The sequence below is a fragment of the Echinops telfairi genome, unplaced genomic scaffold (genome assembly GCF_000313985.2).
Source record: "Echinops telfairi isolate 266 unplaced genomic scaffold, ASM31398v2 ScPeMD7_2;HRSCAF=8, whole genome shotgun sequence".
Classification (NCBI taxonomy): domain Eukaryota; kingdom Metazoa; phylum Chordata; class Mammalia; order Afrosoricida; family Tenrecidae; genus Echinops; species Echinops telfairi.
The window spans coordinates 36,531,696-36,537,843 of record NW_022103898.1 but is presented as its reverse complement, the minus strand read 5'-3'; positions in this window follow the sequence as shown (position 1 = coordinate 36,537,843).

Below are 6,148 nucleotides of genomic sequence, written 5' to 3'. Positions count from 1 at the left end.
CTGCTCTGAGTGGGAATATCGTCCTCAGGGCTTGGTGGGCCAGGATGTGTTCCATTCTCTCTTCATCCCCCTTCATTTCTCCTGTGTGCTCTGATCAGATATGCCCCTCTCCTTGAGCTGTAGCTTCAGAGCTGTCCTCTGAAGTGGACAGTTCTTTTATTTTTTTTTTTTTTTTTTGATAGTTCTTAAAACACACACACACACAGACAATAGGCAGACAAGGAATGCCACATTTTTATACTACCATGCTCTACAGCCCCTGGTATAATTGATTACAGTAGAACCCTGGTACTCGAGCACATCAGTACTGGGCATAATCAGATTTCCACGGGAAATGTGGACAAATTTTTGCATTGGAGCTGGAACAAAACATTGGAATCTGACCCAAGGCATGTGATTTTAGTAAACAAAAGCAGTTCGTGTTTTGGTCACTTGGTGTTAGTTGATGTTGTTAGAGCGCATTGTTTAAACCTTTTGTGGCTGTGTTCCAAGTGTTTTTCTATAATTTTCTTTGTTTTTGTGACTTTTTGTACTGTTTTTAGATAAAAAACATGGGTCCTAAGAAAGTTTTTTTGACAAGAGTCATCATGATAAGGAACTGATTAGCTGTGTTATTGATATTGTTGATAATTTAATAAACCCTTTTAGGAAACACCAACAGCAGACCACATTAGACAGTTTTTGGTTTTTTTTTTAGAGAAATCCAGCCAGGTCCTAGTGAAAAAAAGGAACAGAAGGCAACAAACTCCTGAAAAGTAACTACCAATTGATTTTATGGAAGGGAGTTACCCTTCTAAACAATGACTCTCTCCCCACACCTCCTCTCCACATCATGTCCACACATCCAGATCCTCATCCGTCTCAAGGTATGGGCCACACTGTAGTTGTTAAAAACTTTTTAAAATGCTGTGTCTCTTATTTAAATTATATTATTTAACTCTGAACTTATTTACTTTGAAATTTCTGTGTAATGTTTTGTATAAAAAGGCAAGGTTAGGGTAAAAACTTGGTAATAGAGACTGGATTAATCCATTTTCAGTTATTTCTTATGGGAAAAATTGATTCAGAACTCGACTGCATCGCATCTTGATGCTCCTTCTAGAACAGATTAGGGGCTATGACTGGGGTTCTCCTGTATCCTAGAGGTATAGTCTCAGTCTTAGGAAATCCACTGCTTAGGAGTCAATCTACTGTCTTTAAGTTAATGACAAAGTAAGTCATGTGACCCTCTGGGACAGAGGCGAACTGCAACACAGAGTTTCTCAGATGGGGACCTCCACAGGAGCAGATTGCCACATCTTTCTCCTGTGGAGTGACTGGTAGGTTTGGAACATCAATCACTCAGTTATAACTGACCACCAAGCCACTCCACACTAGGGTTTCTTATTTAGGGGTAAAGGAACATGCTTTTCTCCAGTCCATTTGACTATGATGGAATGGCTTAGGAGGAAAAAACACACATGCATTTCTCCTCACATATTTGCATTTTTCTCATATGTGAGAAGGAGTGCATATGTATTTTTATATACACATATACATGAGAGAGCTTCAAAATTTTGTGGAAAAATGGAATGGAAAGATATTGGAATTATCCATGAACTTTTTCATGCTCCCTTGTATATGAGAGAGGATTATTAATTAAGCAAGTGGTTTCCAAATGTAAACTTGATTAATCTCAGAGCATATAGGGGAATTCCCTACCCTATGGCAAATGTTGTCAAATTTGAAGGTTTCCTGTAGTGCAGTGCATTGTTAGCGTGGCTCCTTTAGTCATACTCTTGGTAACGCCCACAAACAGACTTTTCCCTAATGGGTCTGTGTTAAGAGAAGGTCGGGGAAGATACTGGAAGAATTGTGTGACTCAGTTGTGAGTGATTGTTCACAACGCTAATTGTGAGCAACTGGGTTTAAAACGAACCATCTCAGAAGCAGGATGGGGGACCTTACGATCAGCAATAGAGAATAGTCAGGAGTGGAGCTTGTCCTTTGGACTATGAGATCCCTGGGTATTGAACTTTCTTGATCCAGAAGACAGCTTTGACACCACAGGAGTGGCAGAGCAGAACCAGAAGGCCGCCTTGTGGAGTCCCTCCATGCACTTCATTGGAGGAAATATGTTTACTCACTCAATGGAGCTAGAGCTGATCACCTTCAGGTTGAGGTTTATAGCAGACTGCTGTGGCCTTTGGGCATTTATTGGTAGGCCTAAGGGTTTTGTAACATTGCACATGCAGGCAGCTATCAATGGGCCATGTGATGAGAGGCCAAAGACCAGAGAGATGCCTGCCTGTGGGCATGGCTGAGAAGTGGCTCTCCTGCCCGAATAATTGTATAGCGAGTTACACTCCTTAATAAACCCCATGAAAGTGAGTCTAGTCTGTGAGTTCTGTGTAACCATTGCAATGAATGATCGAACCCGGATGAAAAAGTTGAGACAGCTGTGGGATGGACAGCTGGTTTCAGAAGCATTAGGGAGGCTGAAGGTGGGGCAGGTCTAATCTCAGCCTCATAGAAACTGGCCTTGGGCTATGCTGATGTGAGCTTGATTTTCCTTCCCCTTGTAGAGCTGGAGGAGGTCACACACCCACTTTTTACTTATCACTCATTCACTGTCATTAAATCCATGCCGACTCATGGCAACTCTACAGGGCAGGGTAGAAATGCCCTGGTGAGTTTCCCAGACTGTACCTCTTTACAGAGGTAGAAAGGTCCATCTTTCTCCAGGGAGATGGCTAGTGGTTTCCAACTACTGACCTTGAGCTCAGCAGCTCAATGCATAACCACGGCACCCTCAGGGCTTTTTCATATATACCAAACGAAAAGTTAAACACTAATGCCACTTCCAGTCCCCTTATTTTGTGCTCAAGACTCTTTTAATATATGCATTCAAAGAATAAAGATGATAAGAGTAAGACTAGCTGGGAGAGTCTATGCTCACAGAAGGAGCAGTCAAGAGATCAAACAATGTATTGCATTGGGTATATCTGCAAGGCTTCTTTAAAGTAGCTGTACAAAAGTCTCAGAAACCCCATATAGGATGGCTCTGAGTTGAATTTGACTTGGTATCAGTGGGTTGAGCTATCTGAAGAGCATGTTTCACTTGTGGAAATTCTGGTGTTGTAGGAAGATAGCCTGGGAATCTGTGTTTAAAACATGTTTCTTGGGAATTCTTATACAAGTGGTCTATTGGGAAACATTTGAAGTCAACATGTACTGAGTTCTTATGGGTTCGCCGCCTTCTTCCTACTGTCTCTCTTTCTCCTTCTTTCCCGCTTTCCCTTTACAATCTCGGGACAAGTGAATTTCTGCCTTACTGCTCTGCATCCTGTCTGACTTTAAGTTCTTCGCGTCAGCCGGCTCTTACACAGAAGCTTGTTTTTCAAATTGTCCCGAAAATTTCAGCTTTAAAATGTCCCTAATTTAACAATCATTTTTGGGCAAGGACATTTTGTGCATTTCATCCTCAGAATGTCATTTGGGTGATAACGTATGCTATTGCTTGCTGATCTGTTCAGCTGCCCTCCTTTGACTTCATCTTCAAGTGTCCTGCAAGTGCGACCTGGTCGTTGCCTATACTCATCCCTTAGGTAGGCTTGGCCAGCGTATTGGCAGGTAAAACTGGGGACTATTGAGTGCTTCGTTTTACCCTTGGCTGAGTTCAAAACCCTCTTCTATAGGGTTGCTGTGAGTTGACATCAACTTGATGACGAGATTTTTGTTTTTGTTTGAGTTCAAAACTAATAGCCACTCCATGGGAGATACAGGGATTCCCACCCTTGTAAAGAGTTACCGTTTCAGAATCCACAGAGACAATTCTATCCTGTCCAAAGCAGCCCTATGAGTTAGAACTGACCCCCTGGCAATGAGTTTGGAGGGTTTTTGAGAATGCATTGATGGAAAGCTGGTTATCTTATATAAAAAGTAGCCTAAAAAGAGTTCTTGTGAGTTCTAAATATACAAGGGGAAGTCAACCAGTTCAAGAAAAAAAAATGGAATGAATGGATAATGGACTTTTTCCAAAATATTTTTTGAAGCCCCCTTGTATATGCCTTCTCTTCCAAAATACTTTGACACTTGAAGTAATAGATTCCAAGTGTTTGGGGAAATCAATTTCACCCAGATTTTACTTCACAATATATAAATTTACTAACTATATCTGTGCTTTTGCAAAAGCTGGGAGTTGGTTGATAGACATGCATGCTACATAACCTTACTGATTTAAACGATTTTTATTTATGAAGAAAGAAAGCTATAAAACAAATATTAAATGTTTTAATAGTATCAATTTAAACCCATCTGGATTTCTTAGGAATGTTCATCACTTTTCAGGAATTCAGCACCATCTAGTAGTTCGCTTAATAGATAACAAAAGTAGATACTGAATCTTTTAGAGTGGTCTCAACTTGCCCTTTAATGTCCCAATTACTGGAGAAATAAAAGATGTCACTTCTGAAGACCTAATCAGAATGTGTTAGGGTTTATATCTGAGCTAATTAGAGTCAAATTTGAATATCTCTTTTTTAAGTTCAGAATTTCTAGTACAGATCTACCTTTGAATCCTTATGAAGAATACACTATTGTTTGATTTTTTTCTTTATAGAAGCTATACCAAGTGGGAAATATGAAAACTGAACTATGTTGTTAATTATTTGTGAGTGCCATAGCTTTTGTTCAAGAAATTTAAGAAATGGAGGCTCTCACGCTACCTCCCAAATATTTTGACTGAAATTCACTTAGGCAGAAATGGCTATATTTGAAGATGATTTTTATGATTCCTTTTTAGTAGAAGATGCAGTATTTGATTTAGCTGTTGTTGTTTTTAAAAAAATTAGCTGCTTGTTGAATTACAAATTAATCTTCTTATTTCCCTTTTTGGTTCCCCCATTGCCACCTCATTGTATATGCATAGGGCACATTAGTGTGTTGAAGCAGAAGTGTATTGAAGCAGGGTTCAAAAAATTTGAAAGAATACAATGAGTCATGTCAAGAATAATGACAGAATGATGAAGCAATTGGTCGTGTGTTTAAACATTTGTTTTAAAATCATGGGATCTCAAATCTGAATAGATTGGAAAATTAACACTTTCTAATCCAATTAAAAAACACAAACAAAAACATGGGATCATGGTAATTTTAAAATTTACTGATTAATTTTGGAAGGTTCTATGCTAAGTAATTTATTCACTCAGTCATTCATTTCCTCATTAATTAAGAAAATAAAATATTTAAAAAAGAAAGAAACTTTGTTGAATCCATGTTCTGGGGACTGTTCTCAATCTGGGTTGTTTTTGATAGGTTATATCAAATGGGTTTTGACTCATAAAAAGTGCCATCCACACAATTGTTATATTGGAACCTATTGCTGCAACTGCTGTGTCTGGGTAGCTGGGGATAACACAAAGTTCTTCCAATCAAAAGAGACAACTTTCTAACCTTGGAAAGAAACATCACAGAAACAATGATGAAATCAATCACATACTATAAACAAGGGATAGGAAGTGAGGGGCAAGAAGGTGTCATCTTCAGGAGGTTACTAGAGGAAGGCTCTTTAATTGACTTGTTTGAACAGAGACTGGAGAAAGTAAAAGTGTCTTCCTGAGAAGGAGAGAAATGAGTATTCTAGGCAAAAGGAAGAAAAAATGCAAAAGTTTAGTGGCAGAAAAGTGCCTGGCATATTTGAGGGCAAATATGGCAGTTTGTGTGGCTATATATTGGATAAACAGGAAATAGAGGAGATGATAGAAATGAATGAAGAAAGTGGGAAGGGGCTGTGTTAGACTGAGTCCTCTAGAGAAGCAAAACCAAGGACACTTGTATGAGTACAGAAAGATTTATCTCAAGAAATGACTCACCTCATTGTAGAACGGGATAATGCTAGTCCCTTTCAGATCTGTGGGTCATATGTAAGCTGAAGGCTTCTTTTGACTATTGCAGCTGCAGGGGCTGATGAACAGGAAGCAGGAAGACCACAGGCTCATGGATGCCAAGGAGAATGAACCCATGACTGGTCAAATGAATCCATGGTTGGCAGGTCACTGATGGTGGCTGGAATTGGCAGACAACATAACAGGAGGTCAGTGAACCAGATGTAAGATCCAAATATCTTGCCCTGTCCGACGTCTCCCTTCACCCACTTTTCTGTTGTCCA